Source organism: Acomys minous (genome assembly GCF_964271855.1).
Source record: "Acomys minous genome assembly, chromosome: 2".
In the NCBI taxonomy this organism is placed as follows: domain Eukaryota; kingdom Metazoa; phylum Chordata; class Mammalia; order Rodentia; family Muridae; genus Acomys; species Acomys minous.
In genome coordinates this window covers 91,272,013-91,279,794 of record NC_140484.1, presented here as the reverse complement: position 1 = coordinate 91,279,794, position 7,782 = coordinate 91,272,013, and the positions used below count along the sequence as shown (strand labels likewise).

Below are 7,782 nucleotides of genomic sequence, written 5' to 3'. Positions count from 1 at the left end.
ACAAGTGTGTATATCAGCCATCCATTTAACAAGGTGTATGTGCTTGAGGGGAAAAGCAGTTTCTCTGGAGATGTCCTTTCTTGCCTTAGTGCTGCAGTAGCTCGAGATCTGCCTTCAAGACTCTGAAGTTCCTTAAAGTCAAAGTGACTTCAGGCTTAGGACAATGACTTGAGATTTGCAGGTGTCCTTTGGACATCTAGAACAGGACAGCAGGAAAGTTGACAGTGGGAGATCTCAGTCACTGTATGTGCCTTTGGCACTTTAGTGGAATAGGCTAGGTTATGAATCCTCCACATTTTATACAGGTGTTCCTCAACTAAGTAGGAATATTTTTCTGCACCCTTTCTTTCCTGTCTGTGTGTCCTAAGAGATGATGTCAGTTTTCTGCACAGCTTCCTGATGGTCTTGTTTTCTTTCCATCAGGATTTTCATGCTTTTGGATGGGATGATTTAACCTGTTTCTATCCAGAGCAGTTATGACCTGAGAGACTTCCTACAACCTGGCCTCTGGAACTGCCTTTCCTGTTCAGATAACTCCCTGATGGAGGTGAGTTAGAACCATCACCACCAAGCTCAGATGAAAGAGTAATGCCAGCCCTCCTGAGAAAAACAGAAATCTATGGGCTTTAACCACTTCTCAGCACAAGCTGCTAGTGTCTGCTTATCTATATAGATGTCTCTTTTTGCATGCACTATCGGGACTCACAGGGACCTATTTCCCCCTTTTGAACTGTGATGTTTGGTGTGTGACACCTCTGGTAGAAGCTGTAAATGAGTGGACACTCAAAAACCAACTCCTTGCAGGAATATCAGCTGGGTATAGGCATCATGGCTCAGGGGTAGAGGACTTTCCTAGAACCCCCACTGATGATAGCCTGGGGGCATGGCTCAGTGATAGAGCACCTCCCTAGAGTCCCCCAGTGAGGGGAAAGGGACATGGCTCAGTGGGAGAACCCCTACCTAGAATCCCCTGTGAGGAGTTAGGGTTGTGGCTCAGTTATTAAGGACCTGTGAGGGGCTGGGTTTATATCTCTATAATAGTATACCCATGTCTAGTATACTGGAGACCCTACACTTTAGCCTTAGCAGAGAAAAAATTAATGGAAGGCAAGTGTCCCTTTTTAAAAAGAAATATTTATTTATTATGTATACAGTGTTCTGCCTGCATGTAGGTCTGTACTCCAGAAGAGGGCACCATATCTCATTACAGATGCTTGAGAGCTACCATGTGTTTGCTGGGAATTGAACTCAGGACATCTGGAAGAGTAGCCAGAGTGCTTAAGCTCTGAGATATCTCTACAGCCCAAAGGCAAGTGTCTTAGTGAGTCTTCTATTGCTATGAAGAGACACCATGACCAAGGCAATTCTGATTTAAAAAAAAAAAGCATATAACTAGGCAAGGCTTAGTTTCATAGAGGCAGACAGTGTGGAACGTCATCATGGAGAAAAGTGGGAGGGAAGAATTCTGGAACCTCCCTCATGGAAAAATTACAGCATTGAATTTTCAGTTCTTTCTCCAAAGCTATGGATGTGTTTGTAGGTCATCACAGATTCTCTGCCTCAGTCAGGCACCATAGGGAATGATATTTAACAAAGCTTTTGGCATGGTTATGCCCATATTCATGAATGTGTCTATGTCATGGCCATTTTCTGTAGGTATAACAGGTTTTGAAGATCACCAATTTATCAATTTTTACATTATCTATCTATAGAATCATATCTCTGTTAATCCTAGGATGTATATTCCTGTGCTAAATAAGACTAGAAATTTGACCATAATCAACTAACTAGTAACTTACATTATTTACTTATTCTAAACAAGTGTTAATAGCAACCTTAAAAATACTGGAAGTAGACTTTGTACCAAAAATAAGTTGTATGGGCACAATAATTCACCACAAATTGTTCTCTCTCTCTCTCTGTGTGTGTGTGTGTGTGTGTGTGTGTGTGTGTGTGTGTGTAACAAAGTAACCTTGAATCGTATCAATATATCAACATCTATACCAATGTATTAAAAATAACCTTATTTAAATATAACAATATCTTTAAGTTGAAAAGTAGATAGAATAATCTACCTTTTGTTTTACTCTTCTTCTAAGATACTTCTATATGCCTCTTTTGTCTATTCAAGCTCTATCTCCATACTTAGGAAGAAAGAAAAATAGAGAAAAGAGAGAAATCCCCGAGTCCAACCTTCTTTTCTCTCCGAATAAGACCATTGATAATTTATAACCAACTCCAAATGACAATGAACTGTATTTTTATCAGAAGGAAGAGTTTGTTTTGGTTTATGGTTCTAGAGGGAGAGCCATAATATCTATGAGAAATGGCAGCAGGTAACTAGAGCAGGAAGCATCTTCAACAAAAAGTTGAAGAATGAACTTCAATTGGGGAGATGATTTTAGCTCTCAAAACCTGCCCTTAATGATGCACTTTCTCCACCAAGACAATCCCACCTCTGCCAAAACACCTTAACTGGGGACCAGGTGTGCAAATGCCTGAGCCTGGAAAGACTTTTATTATTCAAACCACCAAAATTCAATTCAAGAAACTTTTTTACTTTGTTTACTTTTTTACATATACATTTATATTATTACACATATATACAATCAACTTCTGTATCCCAAGGAAGCAACAAAAAACCAATCCAATTCCCTCTTAAGGGAAATGGGTCATTGCTTTCAAGATTCTCAATAATTTTGGGACAAGGAATGCCTTTTTCAGGGCTGAAATAAAATTGAAAAATTGACTAAGTCAGCTAGCAATAGCATTTGTGGTCCAGTCCCTAAAAGTTCAGAAGATTGAGGCTTAATAGAAGTCCTGTTTGGGACAGTCTGAAATGCTGGACCAATTGAAATCAGCAGCTTTCTTCAAAGGTCTCTTGGGAGCAGGCTGTCATGAGGGACAGTAACCACAGCAGTCGAGGATGGAACATTTGTGTCAGTGTTTCATAATTCTGGAGGATGAATCCTGTCAGGTCTGGTACAGCATCATCAGTGTCTGGTTCTGAAAACATGTAATTTCTCACATGTAATATACATTGCTAAAATGAATAATTATGAGATGTGAAAGGTACACAAACCAATTAAGGATGGTTTTCTCCTCTTTGTCTGAGCAGAAGAAAGACATCTGTAAATCGTCATTTAGGCCACATGGAATGGCACATGATAGTAAGTCATGGGGATTCTGTAGCCAACAAGCATTATTGGCTATGCATAGACATTAATGCCTCTGCCAGTCTCAGAGCTATTTCCATGTAGCAGGTTCAGCAATGTAAGTTATCTGCTAGTTCTGTAGTTTGAAGTCATACAAGTATAGACTGATTTACTTTAGCAGTCTCTCTTCTTCCTCGGGCTGTTCCATTTGACCTCAGTCAAAAAAGATGTATAATATTAACATTACCGATGAACACACAATCATTATCATATACAAACCAAAATGAGACTGTATGGACCCAAAGGTCCTCTTCTGGGCTCTGGGGCACCTGTTGCATTAGGACAAGCTGTTATCTGTCCCACATGAGATTTCCTCATGTTTAAAGAGATAAGCTGGTTGCCCAGAGTAATAGAAAAGGCATTATCTTATAAAGTCAACTTTATACTCCTCTAAGCATCTCTAGGCATCTTGTTGTACTTGGGTTTTTACATTTGTTGTGGCTATTTTCATCCAGCCTCTTTCTACACATGGTATGGGCAGTTTTTCCTTTATAGCCTTTATGTTTGGGGGGATCTAATTAGGTTGGCATGTACCTTGTCACCTGTGTAGTTCCTTCTGTCTCTTTGTGCTATGTATGAGCACCACCTGTTCCCCATGATAGTGTCTCAGGTTTAAAGGGATAAGCTGGCTTCTAGAAGCATCCTGACACATCACCTTACTCAGCATTTAATGCTTTTTGGTTGTGGGAGACATGCAGCTTTTATGTTTGTCTCCCATCCTAACTTTGAGTCCATATACAGATTAACTGAATATCCCTTTTAGGGAAAAATACCTATTGACACTAGTTTTCCTACAGAAGCCCCACTTTCTAAGGATACTAGGTGTCCATTTAGGGGAGTGTGATGTCATCTTCTTTTAAAATAAACCTAAGATTTATATGTATCCATCCTCTAGATCAGTAAGGAAATTGTTATTAAGAAAAGACATACATAGAAATTTAAAGAAAAAAATTTCATTTTGAATCCTAGACTATCTTTGTAAGTAGCTCATCTCATGAGCAGCAGTTCCACCCTGACTTTTTGTATGGAAAAGACAAAGATTTGCCTGTCTCTGTCTCCTTTGTATTGGGATTGAGGACATGTGCTACAATGACGCTGTTCAAATATTTCATCTTAATTCAAAATCATTGCTGCGTGAAACTTCCAACCAAAAATCAAACAAAGGAAAAAAGAAAACTCTGGCCCCATCAGCTGCCATGCCTGTTGCCTAGCGCTACCTCAGGAAGCCTGGGTGCTTGGCTCCTGCCATGTAGCCCTCAAAGCAGCCTGTGCCCAGTGCTCATGATGTGGGAGCCACAAGGCCCACTGCCTGAGCCCCAGGGTGCATGGTGAGAGCTGCACCCCACCAAGCGCCATGGAACTGAATGCAGGAGGTGTAACTGCCCACACCAGTTCCTCTAGCTCTGCCTGTTGTCACAGCTGGGGTTCTGAGTACAGTTTCCATTCCTTGTCCCCATCAGTTCCATCTTCTCCAAATTAGCTCTAACTCAGAAGCCAAGGGCAATCCCAAGGACAGTGAGGATCTCCACCATTGATGGTGTCCTGGAGAGTGACCACAGACTGTCCTGGGACAACAGGCAAATCCAGTGCCCCTGGCATGACCAAGAGTCACAGAGGTGTAATGCAATTTAGTGGCATGGTTCTGCTGTACAAAGTCTGAGGGGATGTGGCATCTGGATTCCACTGTGCAACTAATGCTTGTGAAGGCTGTAAGGGTTTCTTTCAGGGGAGCATTCAGCAAAACATCCAGTACAAGAAGGATCTGAAGAATGAGAACTTTTCTGTCATGAGGATGACCAGGCACCGATGCCAGCAGGGTCACTTCAAGAAGTGTCTGTGGCTTCTTCTTCCTCTGGAAAACAGCACATGGCAGATGATGCGACCTGGGGGCCCAGGATTAGGAGGCCCTGCCTACAGAGGATTTGGCAAAGGTCTTAAGGGCCGAAGTCTTGGCTGAGGGCTTGGATGTGGTCCAAGTCTGGGGTTCATCATGGTGAAGCCAAAGACAAGGAATGAATCCTCATCACCAAGCTGGGCCACTTGATTAAGGACATGAAGATCAAGTCCTTGGAGGAGATTTATCTGTTCTCCCTGCCCATTAATGAATCCAAGATTATTGGCTTTTTCCTGGGTGCATCCCTAAAGGATGAGGTTTTCAAGATCATGCCCATGCAGTAGCAGACATGGGCTGGCCAGCGGACCAGGTTCAAGGATTTTGTTGCTATTGTGAACTACAATGATCACGTTGGTCTTGGTGTTAAGTGCTCCAAGGAGGTAGCCGCTGCTATCCGAGGGGCCATCAACTTGGCCAAGATTTCCATCGTCCCTGTGCGGAGAGACCATGCACTGTCCCATGCAAGGTGACAGGCTTTGGCTCTGTTTTGATGCGTCTCATCCCTGCCCCCAGAGTCACTGGCATTGTCTCAGCTCCTGTGCCCAAGAAGCTACTGATGATGGATGCTATTGATGACTGCTACACATCAGCCAGGGGCTATACTGCCACCATGGGCAACTTTGCAAAGGCCACTTTTGATGCCATCTCCAAGACCTACAGCTACCTGACACCTGACCTCTGGAAAGAAACTGTCCACCATGTCTCCTTACTAGTAATTCACTCATCATCTTGTGAAAACCCACACCAGAGACTCTATTCAGAGGATCCAAGTTCCAGCTGTAGCTACCGCATAAGGGTTTTTATACAAGAAAAAAAATGAATTAACTCTGTTTAAAAAAAAAAAGAGCCAGGCATGGTTGCATACACCTTTAATCCCAGCACTCGGGAGGCTGAGGCAAGCAGATCACTATGAGTTCCCCACCAGCCTGTTCTACAAAGTGAGTCCAGGACAGCCAAGATTACTCAGAGAAAACCTGTCTCCAAAACAAAACAAAACAAAACAAAACAAAACAAAACAAAACAAAGTTGTCTGTCAGTGAGAATGTCAAGAGATGCTATTCGATCTGGCTGGATCCCTAAGTGTTAAAAACAGAGAATGCTAATTGAAATACAGAGACAATGTAGACCTGGATGGACTCCCAGATCAGTGGCCAGCTGCAGAATGGCACCTTAGCAGACTATCAGGAACAGTCAGCATTCACAGCTCAGGAACAGCTGCAGCCCAAGGCCCAGCTGGAGCAGGAAACATCAAGAGCTGTCCTCCTTCCTCTTCTGATTTTGCAAAGGAGGAAATGGTTGGTGTGGTGATCAGAGCCCACAAGGGTACCTTTTTGTATAATCAATAATGCCAAGAAAACTCATCTGAGAGCATGCCACCCCAGAGAGGAAAACAGATCCCCAAGAACACAGAGCAGTGTAACTTAAGTCATGACCATCGTGGCAGTGGGCTTCGGAGCCCTTTCCCTATGGTGAGAGCCAGCAGCATCTCAGTGGGCAGTACAAAGGGAGAAACATAATGCATCACCCAAATGGACATGCCATTTGTCTTGCAAATGGATGCTGTGTGAACTTCTCCAGTGCTTATGCTCAAAGAGCCTGGGATAGCGTTCCAGTAGATGGATGTGCAACACTGGAGGGAGGGTGCATCTGCTTGGTCCTAGGAGCAAGTCTCCAAATATGGATCCTCAGAAGTCTGGGCATGAAATGTGGGAAGAATTTTCAATGAGTTTTACCCCAGCAGTACAAGAAGTGGTGGGATTGGCCAAGCGTATCCCTGGGTTCTGAGATCTGCCTCTGCACAACCAGGTCAACATTTTAAAAGCTGAGGCTTTTGGCATTCTAATGGCCTAGTTCTCTTCATTGTGTGATGCAAAGGAACAGACTGTCACCTTTTTTAAGTGGGAAGAACAGTGTGGATGCCTGCACTCAATTGGGGCAGGGGATCTGCTCAGCTCTGTGTCTCAGCTCAGCGAGAAGATGAATGCCCTCCAGCTCAGTGAAGAGAACATGGGCTTGCTCGTGGCAGCCGTTCTGATGTCTGCAGACCAATCTGGAACTAAAAGGTCAACTCTGGGCCTGGAGAGATGGCTCAGAGGTTAAGAGTACTGCTTGCTTTTATAGAGGTCCTGAGTTCAATTCCCTGCAACCACATGGTGGCTAATAACCATCTATAATGAGATCTGGTACCCTCTCCTAGTGTACATGCAGGCAAAATGTAATAAATATATTTTTAAAAAGGTTAATTCTGTGGAGGCTTTGCAGAAAATGCTCATCTGTGCACTAAGCACCTTAATGATGAAAAACCATCTGATCGAGGCCTCCATTTTTACAAAATGACTTCTAAAGTTGCCAGATCTCCCATCTTTAAACAACTTGCCATCTGAGGAACTCTTGGCCTCTAAAGTTCACCCGTAAGGCCTTTGCCCATGAGCTGATGCTGACTGCACATTTCATGCTGAGATGCTTATTTATATGTGCAGACCATATGTGGAAGGAGAAAAGACCTTAGACAGTGCCAGGCCCTGAACTGTATGTGTCCTCAGTCATCAGCAGCTGTTTGGATGAGGACTCACTGCCATGTTAGACATGGGTCCTCCCTCCCCTGTGGACCAATCAGCTGTGCTACACATGGACTGGATTATAGTCACACTGAATGTTAGATTTTTTTCACCT

General features: G+C 43.2%; 1 pseudogene across 1 annotated transcript; it reads left to right on the top strand.

The window, feature by feature from the left end:
• The first annotated feature begins 4,569 nt into the window (after nt 1-4,569).
• Nucleotides 4,570-7,524, top strand: LOC311583435 (nuclear receptor subfamily 1 group D member 2-like; annotated as a pseudogene). The gene is made up of 3 exons: nt 4,570-5,045; nt 6,136-7,173; nt 7,348-7,524. The product of its transcript is annotated as a nuclear receptor subfamily 1 group D member 2-like (transcript).
• The last annotated feature ends 258 nt before the right edge of the window (nt 7,525-7,782 follow it).